The 16,515-nt window shown below is 45.6% G+C and overlaps 1 protein-coding gene across 1 annotated transcript in view; it reads right to left on the bottom strand.

The window, feature by feature from the left end:
• LOC147631962 (ubiquitin-conjugating enzyme E2 7-like) overlaps window positions 1-16,515 on the bottom strand; it is a 49,565-nt gene that overhangs the window by 14,032 nt on the left and 19,018 nt on the right. The gene's annotated exons all lie outside the window — the stretch shown is intronic.

Here is a 16,515-nt window from a genome sequence, read left to right as displayed (position 1 = left end):
CCCGGAGCAAAGAGAGCAATATGCTAAGGATGGAAAATGCTTTTCTTGTGGTAGCAAAGACCACATGTTCCGGCAATGCCCAGATCGCAAACCAAAGCACGAGGACAAGCACACCAAAGCAAATGTTCATGCAGTTCCTGATGTGCAAGGTAATACAGGTCATGATGCTAAAGAGAGAATGGTTTGCAAGGCTTGGGGGCAAATCAAGGATCAGCCCGCACTCTTTATGTTTGATGACTGTGCAACTGACAATTTCATCTCTATGCAAATGGCAGCTGCATTGGGAATTGAGGTTGAAAGCATGGGACCTCAGATTGAAGCCGAAGCTGCATTTATTGGCAAAGAGGTGCAGGTTACCCCTTTGATTGGGAAGTTGCGTATTCATATTCAGGGCTATCTGGATAATGAGCATTTCTTAGTTGCTCCACTGAATGGATGTGATGTATTGTTGGGCAAGCCGTGGCATCATAGGCTTGAGCCCCGCAAAGACTACAAGTCTAATATGATTTCTTTTATGCATAAAGGCCGCATGCACCTTATTGATGCTGGCAAAGAAGGGGATTCTATCCCAGTTGTATCACACATCCAAATAAATAAAGCAATGAAAAAGAGTCTTTCAGCGTACTTGATTTTTGTGCGTGATAGTCTTGTGCCAAATCATCAAAGTGTGGATGCTATGTCTAATGATAGGCTGAATTTTCTTAATGCATTCAAAGACTGTTTTGCTGACTCATTGCCAGGTGAACTACCTCCCCAAAGGCCCGAAGATCATTGCATAGATCTTGTGCCAGGTAGTTCTCCACCTAACAAACCCGCATACCGAGTAAGTGCTGCACAACAAGAAGAAATTATGAAGCAGGTTAACGAGCTTTTAGAGAAAGGTTTGGTTCAGCCCAGTTCCTCACCTTACTGCTCTCCTGTGCTTCTTGTTCAAAAGAAGGACGGATCATTCCGTATGTGTGTAGACTATAGAGCTTTGAACAAGCTTACCATCAAGAACAGATTCCCTATTCCACGTATTGATGATATCTTGGATAAGCTTGATGGTTCAGCTTGCTTTAGCAGACTTGATTTGAAGAGTGGTTATCACCAGATTCGCGTGGTGCCACAAGATGTCCATAAGACTGCATTCAGGACAGCCTTCGGATTATATGAATTCTTGGTAATGCCTTTTGGTCTCACCAATGCTCCTGCTACTTTTAATCGTATGATGGATAGGATATTCCGATCCCATCGCAAGTTTACAGGAGTCTTCTTTGATGATATCTTGGTTTTCTCCAAGAATGAGCAGGAACACAGAACTCATTTGGTCACAGTGTTCGAAGAGTTGCGGAAGCATAAACTTTTCGTCAATGCCAAGAAAAGTGAGTTTTTCCTTTCAGAGATTCATTATCTGGGACATATTGTATCCAAGGATGGAGTTACAATGGATCCTGCAAAGATAGAGACTATTCGGAATTGGCCCGAATTGCAAAACGTACATCAAGTACGTAGTTTTCTGGGATTATGTTCGTATTACAGGCGTTTCATAAGGCATTTTGCTATGATTGCCACTCCTCTACATGATCTCACAAAGAAGAAAACTGTTTTCAAATGGACTTCAAAGGAACAGGATGCTTTCTTGCAGCTCAAGCATGCGATCATATGTGGTCCAGTATTGATTGTTCCTGACTTGCACAAGTCATTCGTAGTTGAATGTGGTGCTTGTGGTGATTGCATAGGAGCTGTCCTAAATCAAGAAGGGCATACGAGAGCCGTCGTTTGCATGATGCTGAGCTTCATATGGATATCTATGAGAAAGAGCTCTTGGCTGTAATTCACGCCTTAAAGATTTGGAAACATTATCTTCTTGGGGCTGAATTTGTGGTCAAGACAGATCATCAAAGCTTGAGATACTTTCTATCTCAAACCAAGCTTTCAGAGAAGCAAATGAGAATGGCGAATTTTCTTTCCATGTTTCATTTTCAGATTGTGCATACTCCAGGAAAGAAAAATGTCGTGGCCGATGCACTATCTAGGAGGCCTTATATTGCTGCAGTCTCAGTGGCCTCTCATGGAGATCTATCTGCTATGAGAGATTTGTATCATTTGGATGCTGATTTTTGCCATATATGGACTGATTTGATGGCTGGTCATTCACATGCCTCTTATGTTATCAATGAGGGTTATCTCATGAAGGATAATTGCCTATGTGTGGTGAAGGATTTGCGTCCAAAGGTTATGGACGAATGTCATGCTCCACCTTATGCTGGTCATAGAGGTATTATGCCTACTACTCGCATGATTCAGAGGTATTTCTTTTGGCCAAGCATGCCTAAAGATATTGAGGCTTATGTGCGTGCATGTATTACTTGCCAAAAGGTGAAATTTGACAGGCAAAAGCCTCCAGGTTTGCTTCAGCCATTGCCTATTCCCTCGCAACCTTGGGAAAGTATTACGATGGATTTTATTATGGATTTGCCTAGATCCCAGCATGGGAATGATGCTATTTGGACTATTGTGGACAGGTTTAGCAAGCAAGCTCACTTCTTGCCCGTCAAGAAAACCATTAAAGCTGATCATATGGTAAAGCTTTTTCTTGCTAATATTTTCAAGCATCATGGTATGCCTAAATCCATTGTTGGGGATAGAGATCCCCGATCTACAAGCCTATTTTGGAGGGCTTTGTTTGATAATATGGGTACTAAGCTTGAATTTTCATCAGCTTATCATCCCCAAACGGATGGCCAAAGTGAAGCTGCGAATTCAGCAGTGTTGGATTTATTGAAGTGTTATGTGGCAGATCAGAAGAGTGCATGGGAGAAGTATCTTCCACTTGTTGAGTTTGCTTACAACAATACAATCCATGCTTCCACAGGAAAGGCTCCGTTTGAGATTATTTATGGCAGAGTGGTCTTGCCACCCATCCTTCGTACCAAGGATGAGATTTTTGCTGCTGATGAATATGTTCGAGACTTGGATGTTGCCTTTGGTCAGGTGCGAACAGCCATTGCAAGATCTCAGGATAAGCATAAAAAGGCTGCTGACAAGCATAGAAGGGACATGGAAGTCAAAGAAGGTGATTGGGTATTGCTGAAATTTGAGAAGGCTAGGCTTCGGAAGAGGCCAGGACGAGAAGGATCATATCCTAAGCTTTCTCCTCGCTATTATGGACCCTTCAAGGTGATTCACAAAATCAATGAAGTGTCCTACAGGCTTGCTTTACCTAATCATTGGAAGATTCACAATGCTTTTCATGTGAGTCTATTTCGGAAATATGTGGGGCCAGATCCTGCTGAGCCTGTCACAGAAGATCCGCCAGAGATTGAAGAGCTTGAGGAGATCCTCCAGCCAGAACAGATTGTTTTTCACAAGGAGAGAAAGCTACCTGCAGGAAAGCTTTCCAGGAGATACCTTGTGAAGTTTAAGAATTATTTGCCTATTGATGCCAAATGGGTAAATCAAGATTATTTTGCAGATTATCCACAATTGTTGCACGCATATCTTGAGGCTTTTAAGTTGAGGTCAACTCTTTAGAAGCCCGGGGGGATGTCACCAATTGGCCGACCATTTGGTCCATTCCCACATTTTTGCGTCTCGTTCACTTGAGGCCAGGCCGGTGTCTCATGTGAAGAGGCCAGTATTTTGCTGACATGGACGGGAGCCAGACTGGTGCCACCCGTGTGTTAGCAGGATGGTGTCGTATGGACGGGAGCCAGATCAGTGCCACCCGTGTATGACCTGGACTGTGTTCGATCCATGGGACTGTCACGCCATGGAAGAGCCAGTATTTGTGCCGTGTTTTACCTATGGGACTGTCACACCTAGGGAAACTCGTGCCTGGAACTGTCTTACCTATGGGACTGTCACTCCATAGGAAGACCAGGTTTTTATGTAATAAATGTCGTGCCAGTTTTGTGCCGACAGATATTTTGTACATGTTCCATGAACGGGAGATATGTCCATGTTACTTTTTGCACATGCACACATATTTTGCATGTTTGAAACTGTTTTCGCATGACATGTATTCGTGTGTTTGCCTGCCTGACGTGTTACTTACTGAGCGGGGACGCCTGCCAGTGAGTCGTGAAGTGTGCCCTGTATTCTGACGAGTTTCAGTGCATGTGAACAGGTGGTAAGTATATGGTACATGTTGTTTTAATGTTTTAAATACTAACCCTTTGATTTATAAGGTGAAGTGTTCACATTCATTTAAATGTGGGCACCCACTTTGGGGCCAAGGTGGGGAGCCCCATTTAAGTGAGTGTGGGGGTGGGCAAAGGCACCTACCCAAACTCCCCCACCCTCATGCAAGCGTGGAGTTAAACTCCACATTAATTTTATTAAAAGAAAGGGCCCCCTTCAAGCGTAGCATCCATCGCTTCTCCCTGGCATTGATTTTTCACCAATTGGCGACTCTTCCCATATAATTCTGCTGGCGACTAGCTTACTGCAGGCGGCTCCTTTATTCTGCACGTACCTGTCCCCAGGCGGCTGGCTGCGAACTGCACAACAGGTGGCCACCACCTATCTACGTACTGCTGCGCATGTTGTCATCCAGGTGGCTGCGCAGGTTGGTGTTTACCCACAGGCTGTACTGCTGCGCATGATCTTCTCTAAGGCGACTACACTTCTGTACCCTCTGCTGGCGGTTACAACCTAAACTAGTGGCTGCGCTGGTTATCCTGTGGGCTGCTCTCTACACCACAGGTGGCTGCGCCTACACCACCTTCACTTCTACAGGCGGGCTACGCAGTCTACAGCCAAGTGTTACTGGTTGCAGCCAAAACCCTCTTACATGCTCTTACAGGCGGCAGTAATTTGGCAAATAGGTGCTGCTTGTTTTATCTTACAAAGGTGGTACATCCTATCTCCATTGGTGTTCTACAAGGAGACTCCACATCACCTGGAAGACCTCTTCATACTCTGAGGATTGGTTTTCATATCAACCATCTACAAGTAAGTGATTTTCAGATTTGAGTAAAGTATTATATGTTTAAACCTGGTAAAAGATTCGTCCCGCTCGGTCTACACCCGTTCGGTGCCGGGTTGTCCAAGCTATATGGGCGAACCTCGGTCCAAAGGTGCTGAGATCGGGAGAGCCAGGCGTTAGTACGAGAGCGCCTGTCTGTGCGTGGTCTCGGAACACCAGTGTGGTGCTCTCCGCGGAGTCCAGTGAAAGCACAGGACCGTAGCGATTGGACCACACTAGTGGTCAATCTGCTTCGAGCTTCTACATCGAAATTCGAGCTATTTGTTTAGTACTGTTTTCATATGTACATGGACATTATCTGGTTCTCAGAACCCATGGAGCATTGTATTCTTTAAATACTCCCAATAAATATATCATATATTGAGGGGGGGGTCGGCCCGTTCCGGCCCCAGTGCTGGTGTCCATCTTTCCATTTCTGTTCATTTAAATTTCAAGTTGTTTTAAGTTGTCCATTTCATATTTGTGGTTTTAAAGTTGTGCTATTAAACGTGTAGGTGTCCAACTGAGTCTTTCCCACTTGACGGGATCGGTTTCAGACTATGCCCCAGAACAGATGGTATGATGACGAGTGCAGAGCCCTATACTCACGGCTCCGCTTACAGAGAGCCTTGGGAGCCATCACAGAGCAGGAATCGAGGAGAGAGATGAGGAGACTTACTCGCCGCAAAAGGCGGGCCTTCGCAGAGATACAGGAGCTAGAGATCTTCCATTTCTTCATGAGTAGAGATAGCCCTATCTCATGGCGGCACTTCAGAGAGCCCCGGACACCGACACCCATTGCAAACCCACAGACATGGCACACATATGCAGAGGGCCTATACCACGCCCCACAGCAACCACCTATACCTCAGCCACACGAGCCTCGACCTACCACAGCTAGCTTCTTTACCCACTCGATGGTAAAGGAAGCTATCCGCCGCCTACAGCATGGACGGGCCGCCGACCATATGGGCCTACAGGGTGAGCATCTCATATATGCAGTAGATTCTTTGGCTCCTTTTCTTGCACACCTGTTTAACAGGGCACTAGCAGAGGGTTTGCCTGCGGAGTGGACGATGCACACCATTGTGCCGATCCACAAAACAGGGGATATGCTCGATCCGAGCAACTACAGGACGGTTATGGTTGGTCACGTGTTGGCCAAACTCTATGGTGCAGTGTTGGAGCAAGAGCTTAGCTTATATGCTGAGCGAGCAGGTTTACACTCCTCAGGGCAGGCAGGCTTCAGGAGAGCTTTCTCTACCACTGACCATGTATTCACTTTGAGATGTATGATTGATCAGGCCAGAGTGAGGAAGAGAAAGCTCTATTGCTGCTTTGTGGATTTCCGCAAGGCATGACACAGTACCACGAGAGAGGCTCTTTCAGCGCCTGTAGTCTCTTGGCATACCAGCAAATATGACATGGGGCATCTATGCATTATATGAGCAGGTTTTTGGGCAAGTCAGATGCCTAGGAGGTATGTCCGAGACTATTGCTAGCACCATTGGTGTGAAGCAAGGATGCCCACTTTCCCCCACGCTATTTGGGTTATACATTGATGAGGTGGCTGACTTCATTACACGGGGAGGCGGAGATGGAGTTGATCTAGCAGGTACCTCAGTACATATTATGCTTTATGCTGATGATATTGTATTAGTGTCTGAGTCTCCAGGAGGTCTACAGCAGCATCTACATGCACTCGATGATTTCTGCACACAGAAGGGTCTTACTGTGAACCTTGGGAAAACCAAGGTTATGGTCTTTCATACATCGAGACAGGGCAGGAATCAGTTGACATTCACTCTCGCAGGACGCCAGGTGGAGGTGGTGACATCATACATGTACCTAGGGGTTACCTTCTCTGCAGCAGCCACGCGCTTCACCATGGGTTCAGCAGCCAGAGCCAGATTGACACGGGGATATGCAACATTGGCTATGCTAGAGAGACAGTGCCACCAGGCGCATTTTCAGGAGCCCCGGACGAAGGGGTGGCTATTTGACACATTAGTCACACCGGCACTGATGTATGGAGCAACGGTATGGGCGCCAGGACTTGCTACCCATTGGTGGACACAGATAGAGAGACCACAGGCCCTCATGATGGCACGCATGATACGCAACGAACCGTCAGTACCTCATGACATTATCCGAGCAGAGTTTGCTGCGCCTCCTATGATGGTAGAGGCCATATTCCAGACTATATGCCTGCTAGACAAATTCAGAGAGATGCCACAGGACAGATTGTCATACAGAGCTTTTGAGGCATCTAGAAAGCTGGCTGAGGCAGGAGACAGAGGATCATGGTATGCACAGGTCACACATTGGTTCTCACAGCATGGCCTAGACATGGATCATCTACCACCATTCCAAGCCGCACGGATCCCCCGAGAGGAGAGGGTATGCAGATTGTGCAGAGAGGAGGTGGAGAGTGAGGAGCATTATGTATGCAGATGCAGAGCATATACAGCCATCAGAGAGAGATATCCCATTTTATTCAGAGAGCCACATTCCCTACGCCAGATCTTTGAGGCAGCAGACCAGCGCATACTGGGGAGATTCATTTTAGACATACAGCGTCACAGAGAGACATCATTACAAGCTCAGACAGCTCCAGAGGGGGGACGACAGACACAGATTACTACATTTTTTCAGAGATCCACCCCACTCCCAACCCCTACACAGCAGGGAATTACTCTCCAGAGAGCAGAGACACTCAGAGCCCGCAGGAGACAGAGGACACCTGGCTTTCGGACACCACGCCTATACCAGAGAGAGATGACAAAGATCAGAGCTCAGTTTCACAGAAAGGGTGCGGAGCGACTAGCTCGCTTCAGAGCAGACCCAGGCATGTTCTTCAGGGAGTTGTGGACACCCCCTTCATTGATGTATACCATTCTATACCCCCAGTATGGTACAGGATGGAGCTAGCTAGGTTGCATATCATGATTGTGTACTCCATGCATATAGCTTTGCATTCTCCTAGTAGTAGAGCTCCATCACCTCCCCCACTCATTGTACTTATTGCACACCCAGATTCAGCTTTTTAGTTCAATACTTTTTCATTTTGTTGGGATGACAGAGGATACCCCACATAGGTACACTGATTTGTCTCATAGGCCGAGTTCGGTCTTTTGGAAGACGTTAATAAAATCTTTCTTTCTTTCTCTCTTCTCCCCCCGCCCGTCAACTGCAAATATGGGATATGCTTCATCGACACCAATCAGCCCCTTGCGACCCAGTGGATGTCACGGATATCTAATCTACTTGTATCACCCATGCTAGATATCCTAGACGGTCCTCTACCCACCCCGAGGAGATGATCATACTAGCTCTAATGATGATGTATTTTCATGGCAGTTTCTAGTAGGCAGCGGTTGTTTCTCGTTTTTCATTAGTCAGCTTCATTTTCATTTTCTCTTTCTTTTGTTCCATGGCAAGATATAACATGGACTATGATGTGATCTTTTGGTCTCATAGGCCCTTTGGGTCTTTTGAAGACTCTCTCTCTCTCTCTCTCTCTCTCTCTCTCTCTCTCTCTATGTTCCCATGGACAATTGTGTATCACCCCAATGAGATAGCTATCCGATGAGGATTGGCAACTAGTTGAGGGGCCCTAGGTCATGATGTTCTAACGTACGATCCGCAACAAACCATATGTCCAATGTCAGGAATATTCACATTCACGGTAGTAAAAATGTGTAATGGGTCGGTAAATAAAAAGGGTGCTAGGTGGTTGTGTAAACTAGCACTTGTTTGTGTGTGAACAAGGGCTTTAATAAAGCGGTAAAGCGGTTCTAGTGTGTGCAAACAGAAGCTATTCATTTATGTGTGAGATCACCCCCTTAGAAGGATCTTATGTGGTGTTCAGCCCATCTCCGCAAACTGCCCACCTCCCAGGCGCATCCTGTCTAGCAGAAGCGCTGCCCCCAGTCAACCTGCCTCAGCCATCACCTGGGCCTGGGCGTTTCAGGAGGATAGAACCTGCTGTTGCCCGCCAGGGTCCTTGAGTTCTTTTGCGCACCTGTTGTCTGATGGTCAGACTTGAGGCATACCTACTGCTTCTGTTCAGAGGTCTACATCATCTCCCATGCCCATAAAATCAGAGGTGCTGCTGCTGCCTGAAAATCTGCATCTCCTGCCACCTACACAGCCACAAGGTGACCAAGGTGGTGAGTGTCGATTATTCAAAGGCTTTAGTATCTTTATGACTTTGTGGTGAGCATAAAGAAGAGAAAAGAGGAAGACCAGTACACACCAGCATCTTCTTCACACAGAGGTAAAATCAAATTTGGGCCTTTTTGCATATATCAGTTTTTTGGGCAAATCAAAGGCATGTCTTGTGTGAATTTTGGGGATTCTTGTTTATAAGAGGAAATCAATGGAGTGGGAGCATCTCAAGCACTCTTGTTTCAGTGCAATCTTGGTGTTGTATACCACACCTCCTGGTGCTAGTATACCACACATCTTGAAGCAGCTAGGTGCTCATCTTCTAGAGCAGTGAAGCTCAGCTAGGTGCACATCTAAACCTTGGAGCATTTCGGTCACAAAATCTTAAATCCAGTATTTTCTCAGTGCAATTGGCACATTCCAAGTGTACCTTTCACAATTTCAGTGTAGTAAACACATTCCAGGTCTTGTGACATCTACTTCCGTTGTTTTCCTAAAGGTGTTTTGAAGCTCTCATCACAAGGGGGGCTCTTCTTGTACACACCAGAAATTGCAATAAGGAACTCAACAATGCATGACAGACTACAGTGTAGCATTCAAAGCAAGTGCTATCCATAAGAACCAATTCCCATCATCATACCATTGGCCACCTGCAAAGCATACCTTCTAGTACTTACAAGTTCTCATGGCAGGAGAGCAGCACATGCTTGAAATGGTGCCAATACAAAAGGGAGCTTCACAAGAGAAGATCCTTGTGGAGCTGAGTACAGAGAAGCTGCCAAAATCAAGCATGAAGAAGAAGCCGCTGCTGGACATCCATCCTTTGTAGATGACTCATCAGCAATGGACCAAGCTTCAAGGGAAGAGAAGAAAGAGTGCCCACACGCAAAGTTCAACGCTTTCGGACAAGTCTTGGACTTCCAGTCATTTGGGACACATCTCTGTACATACATACGTTACCATTACCACTACAAGGGATTTTTAAGAATATTCACATTCACGGTAGTGAAAATGTGTAATGGGTTAGTAAATAAAAGGATGCTAGGTGGTTGTGTAAACTAGCACTTGTTTGTGTGTGAACTAGGGCTTAAATGGGAGAGCATCACGGAAATAAATATTATCCCTGAAAGCGTGAAAGGAAGCAGGCAACTTACTAAGAATTTGTTGATGGTGCTCCTGTACTCCTCAAGCTGCAGCTTGAAACGGGTGAACCCTCCAATCTTCTCAATCAAGTTATCTGACTCATTGATTGTAAGGTTCTCTAGATCTGACTCCAATTTGGCAATCTTCACTGTCGAAATTCTCCCATACCTCCTTTGGATCTCTGTCCACATCATTACTCCATGAAGAGACAAATTGTGCCCGTATAGATGGAGTCATGCAATGGACGATGATAAGACGAGCCCGAGCATCCAATATGCTTCTCAAAGCAGGGTCCACCAAGTGAGGTGTGGAGATAGCCATCCACACACCGGCTCCTTCCAGCAACAATTGAGTGTAGAAAGACCAAGGATGATAGTTGGTTGCTGTAAGCTTCATGGAGTCACTGACTTGGGAGGATTGTAGGATGGTATGTGGGTAGGGGTGGGAGCAAGACCTAGATGAGAGAAACTCACAGAGGAAAGATTGGAAATAGGGACCACCTATGGAGTAGCGGGAGCAAGGGATCCAAGCTATGATGGAGCGGGAGAAGAGAGGATAAGGAATGGCTGTAGAGAAGTGGTCTCCTGAAGCCATGTCTACATACAAATAATCTTCCTCTGTCGCGCAGATGGTTTGCTGACAACCTGCTACGCACCAATGTTGTAGTGCATAAGAGTATAGAGAAGTAACGGGGGCAAAGAATACTCTAGTAGCCCTGTCCTCTGACAAAGAATCCTTCTCTTACTCAAGTGTGCTGTAAAAAAAACAGCAAAGTACCTCCTCTCAAGCTGTGCACAGCAAGAGAAAGAAGAAAGAAAGGGAAGGGAGGGTGGGAATCTGAAAATAGAAGAAGCAAACTATCTCAAGGTTCCTATCCTAAGCACCTATGAAGAGGGTTTCAGCTAATAACAGCAAAACACAGAAGCTATGTAGAAAACACAGCCTACATTAGCAAAATGCAACCACTCTGTAGAGAACGCAGCCCTGATGTAGGGTTCTACCACTGGTCCGGGGTATGACCACTTTCAGCCAAAAAATATCCTAGATATAGAACATGGGCTCTGATACCATGAAAGAAAATGAAAACGCAGAAAGAATGCCCAAGTAGATGGCTGGAAACTGAGTTTATTGCTGAATAAGAACACGCGGGAAACCCTTAGGTGCTTACAAGATGCAGATAGGCTATTGCAACAGCCAATGATGATAGGTTTTATCACAAACCTGAGATAATTGAATGAGGAAAGTAGCTAGGCCTTAGATAGTCCTAGGGGAGCACGTAGGCCTATTGTAATAGGCGGACAGCAGCAAAGTGGACAAAATAATCATCAATAACCTAAAAATGCTAGAAATCACCAGAATTGGTGCCAGAAAAATAGGTAGACTAAATGCAGATGCAGGGCCTCATAAGTCTGGCATGTACAAGCTTGAATAGACCTAGATATGAGTCCATCTAGAGATGACACTTTCCAACACCTCCTCTTCAGCGCCAGATGGGTGGACCAACTCCGGCACGCTACAAAAAAACGTCCAAAGAGTCTGAAGGAACAACCTACTCATAAAAGGTACAAAGCTCGCGAAGATATAGTACATCTAAGTACTGAGAAGGTCTCCGAAAGAAGCCACGAGAAGATCGAGAAGATATCGAAGACGAAACACCAGGATCAATCTGGAGAGAGAAGCCCTCACGAGATGGAACCATAGATGGCTCCGAAAAATGTGGTACCTCCTCTCCATCTACAACAAATATCGGGACCGAGGTAGAATCCTCCTCTCAAGAAGGAGGAAATGCAACAACCACTGGAACAAACTGATCATCAGTGATAGCTGAATTTGCCAGGTTCGAAGTAGGAAGAGGCTCCAAGATGGTCGAAGATGCCTCCTCTGAAACATAAGAAGGAGAAGCAATTGCCAGGAGAGAAGCCGCCAAAGTAGGAAGCTCCAGAATATATGAGGATATCTCAACAAAATCATTCACCTGCTCTGTAGAAGAACCATTATCCTCCTCTGAAAGAGAGGAGAGAGCAATAGTGGGTGTAGAACTTGGTATCAATATATGCTCCCACACCCCTCCCCCCCCTGACACGCGCGCGCGTGCACACACACACACACATAAGAGCATACATTCATACAAAGGTCTGTGTACTGAGTTTCTGTCATAGCTCCGAACATAAGGTGACATCTAGGATATTTTTGGGTGAAAGTGGTCATACCCCGGACTAGTGGTAGAATCCTACATCAGTGTTTTCTCTCCAGGAGCTGAGGTTTCTTCAAAGGGCTGCGTTTTCTACAGAGTGGTTGTGTTTTGCTACTGTAGGCTGTGTTTTCTGCATAGCTTCTGCGTTTTACTGTTATTAGCTGAAACCCTCTTCATAGGTGCTTAGGATAGGAACCCTGAGATAGTTTACTTCTTCTATTTTCAGATTCCCACCCTCCCTTCCCTTTCTTTCTTCTTTCTCTTGCTGTGCACAGCTTGAGAGGAGGTACTTTGCTGTTTTTTTACAGCCCACTTGAGTAAGAGAAGGATTCTTTGTCAGAGGACAGGGCTACTAGAGTATTCTCTGCTCTCGTTACTTCCCCATACGCTTATGAACTACAATAGTGGTGCTTAGCAGGTTGTTAGTAGCCCGTATCAAGCTGCAGCTTGAGGAGTACGGGAGCTCCATCAACAATCCCATCCATAAACTTCTTGGTAAGTTGCCCGCTTCCTTTGACTCTTTCAGGGATAATATTTATTTCCGTGATGTTCTCCCCCCCTTTTGAGGAAGTTATCTCCACGACAAGTGCATGCTTCGCGAAAAAGGCAAGTCAGAGTTTGCCTTTGTTGTCTCTGGCAAGGGCAAAGGCAAAGGCGGAAAAGGGAACTCCAACAACAAGCAGAAAGTCACCACAAAGTCATCTTCCGATGACGACGATTCTGACAATTCCAACAGCATCAAGGGTTCTAGGATGAAGGATTCTTGTGAGTTTTGTGGCCGACTTGGTCATTCAGAGGCCAAATGTTTTGCCCGACAGGCTGCTTCCTGCCAAAGCTAAAGCCAAAGCTAAAGCAAAGCAAGAGTCCTCCTCCGATGGCTCAGACACTTCACCCACGACAGATGGCTCAGATACTTCACCAACGATTGAGGAGAGTACTAAGTCTTATGCTAAGATGGCTTTTCTTGCTGTCTATGATCCCCCTGTTCTTTCATCTTCACAAGAGCAAGATGAGTCCATCTTGGTTGTCACACAGGAGACTTTTGATTCAGAAGTCAGTGCCCTATCTGCAAAATAGGATTATTTATAGGAGTTTCTGACAGAGATCTTATCAGTTCCACTAATCCCTTTGGATGAGTATCTTCCTTCCCTCGTGTTGTTTCATGCTGATGCTATTATTGTAGATTGGCACTGATGACGTTAGTGGGGATGTCGTAGTATCCAGTCCATACTATGCATGATGGTCTTGATAGTTTATTGTCTTGTGGATGACTACCATGAGGTTATAAATTGCATATTCTTATAAGGTGAATTTGGGCATGTTCTTGGATTCATCTAGGTATACCTTAATGCTTATCTTATCTGCTGCACTAATAAGGGATTAAGCCAATTCATGCTGAAGATTAGCCATGGCACGGGCGTGCAAGTGACATTCCCTTCTGCTAAACTTGATTATGGGGTGGAACCTTCTTTGATTGATGTTTTTGGTCTGAACACCTTCACTCCTGTTGTCCACTTCCAAATCTTGGATGAAGAATTGAGCATCTGTTCATTGCTGTCCCCATGCTTGCTTTTCCTTAACCTTGACACAACGTTGGGTCACCTGCCGGAACTGATCATGTTGTTGCTAGGCCTTTGGAACTGATCTAAGAGCTTACTGAGGTACTGGGTCTGCGTACCTACCCTCAGGGACTACATCTGCTAGCTTCCCCTGTTTTGCAGACCACTCCATCGGCTACCCTACTGCATCCTTCCTGCTGGAACTGTGCACCTTCCTTGGGAGATAGCTTAGTGGGCTGAGCTTGAATGCTCTGATACCAATGTTGCATGCGCGGAAGGCTTGCTGTACTGATCCACAGCCCTAAGCATACTTAAGAACATTGATGCTAATTAACATATGATTAAGACGAGAGGAGAGAGAAGAATAGAGAGATTAGGTATCAAGTTTTCTATATTACTATGTTAGAAAAAGATAACGGATGCTTTTACATGGTTCAGGGCCTGTGGTCAGCCTATGGGCTAACCCTTAGCCCTTCTGCTTATGCTCTACTACCTGTCATGCTGAAAACGATGATAAATCTGACTTGTCTTATGCTGAATTATGAGATGTGCTTATATATGTGTTGCGGCTGTAGTCGGTCAGCATACTAATTGAGTCGGCCACTTCTGTTGGACAAAAACCCCTTTCACTTGCTGATTATGCTGCGCTTTCCCCCTTATACTGTTGGCCAAAGGCTGAGCACCCAGCCGCCTGTTGTGGGACCTTTGATGGTAGCCGACAACATACCTGCTAGCTGCCGATAGGGTTGACATTACTTAAAGGATTTTACATTAAAAAGGCCAAAAAGGGTAATACTTACCACCTGTTCACATGCCACACCACCTCATCAGCAAACAACACACCCACGGTACACTGGGGGCGTCCCCGTCCAGTGTACTGGCACACCATAGCAGGCAAACACACGAGAACAAGTCATGCGAAAACAAGTTTATGCATGCAAACATAAATGCAATGCACATGTAATGGACGAAATCTCCCTTTCATGAAACTTGTACAAAGATTTCTTGTCGGGCACGAAACTGACGCGATAGAAATGTGAAGTCCTGTCCCAAAGGCACAACACAAGTCCTTGCACTGGCCTTCCTATGGAGTGACAATCCCATAGACAAGGTCGGCACAAATATCAATCCTACCATGGAGTGACAGTCCTATGGATAAGACATAATCCTGGTCATACACGGGTGGCAGCAAATAGGCTCCTATCCATATGGCACAATACTGGTCACACACGGGTGACACACAACTGGTTCCGTCCATGTGACACCAAATGATTGACCCTTTCACATGGGGCATTGGCTTGGCCACATGTGAACATGGTACAAATCTGGTTGCTCTATGGAGTGAGAGTCCCATAGAAGTGGCTCCAGAAGTTGATAGGGCATATGCACCACTAAAGATAGAAGAATTAACACAATATCAACTCGCTACAACTTGGACAAAAACTTCACAATGTGAAATTTGCATGTCCGCTAGTACAGCATAAAAACATACCTAGATGAATCCAAGAACATGCCCAAATTCACCTTATAAGAATATGCAATTTATAACCTCATGGTAGTCATCCACAAGACAATAAACCATCAACTCCATCATTAGTAGCAGAAGCATTAACATAAGCATTAGCATCAGCATGATCATCATTAGCATCATCAGCATCAACAACCACAGTATCATCTCCATCAGCATTAGCATCTTCATAGGGGATTGGGAACCCTGTCAACAGCCAGCAGGTATGCTGTTGGCTGCCATCAGAGGTCCCACAGCAGGCGGCTAGGTGCTCATCCTTTGGCCAACAGTAGAAGTGAGAAAAGCACAGCATAATCAGCAAGTGAAAGGGGTTTTCGTCCAACAGAAGTGGCCGACTCGATTAGTATGCTGACCGACTGCAACCTCAACACATATATAAGCACATCTCATAATTCAGCATAAGACAAGTCAGATTTATCATCGTTTTCAGCATGACAGGTAGTAGAGCATAAGCAGAAGGGCTAAGAGTCAGCCCATAGGCTGACCACAAGCCCCGAACCATGTAAAAGCATCTGTTATCTCTCTCTCCTTCTCTCTCCTCTCTGTCTTAATCATATGTTAATTAGCATCAATGTTCTCAAGTATACTTAGGGCTGTGGATCAGTACAACAAGGCTTCCGCGCATGCAGCAGGATTGGACCTGCATATGGTTTTAGCCAACTGACATGGAACACATCGTGCATAGTCCAGCTCGGAGGTAGCTTCAATTTCATTGAAGCCTCATTAATGTTTCTCTAGATAGAAAAAGGTCCGAAGCTCCTGAACGATAACTTTGGGCATCGCTTGCCCACCTGTTTCAGTCTTTGCTTCATAATCCGAAGATAAACCCAATCTCCTTCCGAGAACTTCACATCCCTTCGGTCTTTGTTGGCCTGTTGAGTGTAGGCCCCTTGCGCTTTAGCCAACCTGTCTTTCACTACCTCTAAAATCTCCTAGTAAGACTCCATCATTATGTTCGCTTCAGGTACTG

The sequence above is a fragment of the Cibotium barometz genome, chromosome 14 (assembly GCF_041138505.1).
Source record: "Cibotium barometz isolate CiBa-2024 chromosome 14, ASM4113850v1, whole genome shotgun sequence".
NCBI lineage: Eukaryota > Viridiplantae > Streptophyta > Polypodiopsida > Cyatheales > Cibotiaceae > Cibotium > Cibotium barometz.
The sequence above is the reverse complement of the archived record's forward strand: the minus strand, read 5'-3'. Positions and strand labels throughout refer to the sequence as shown.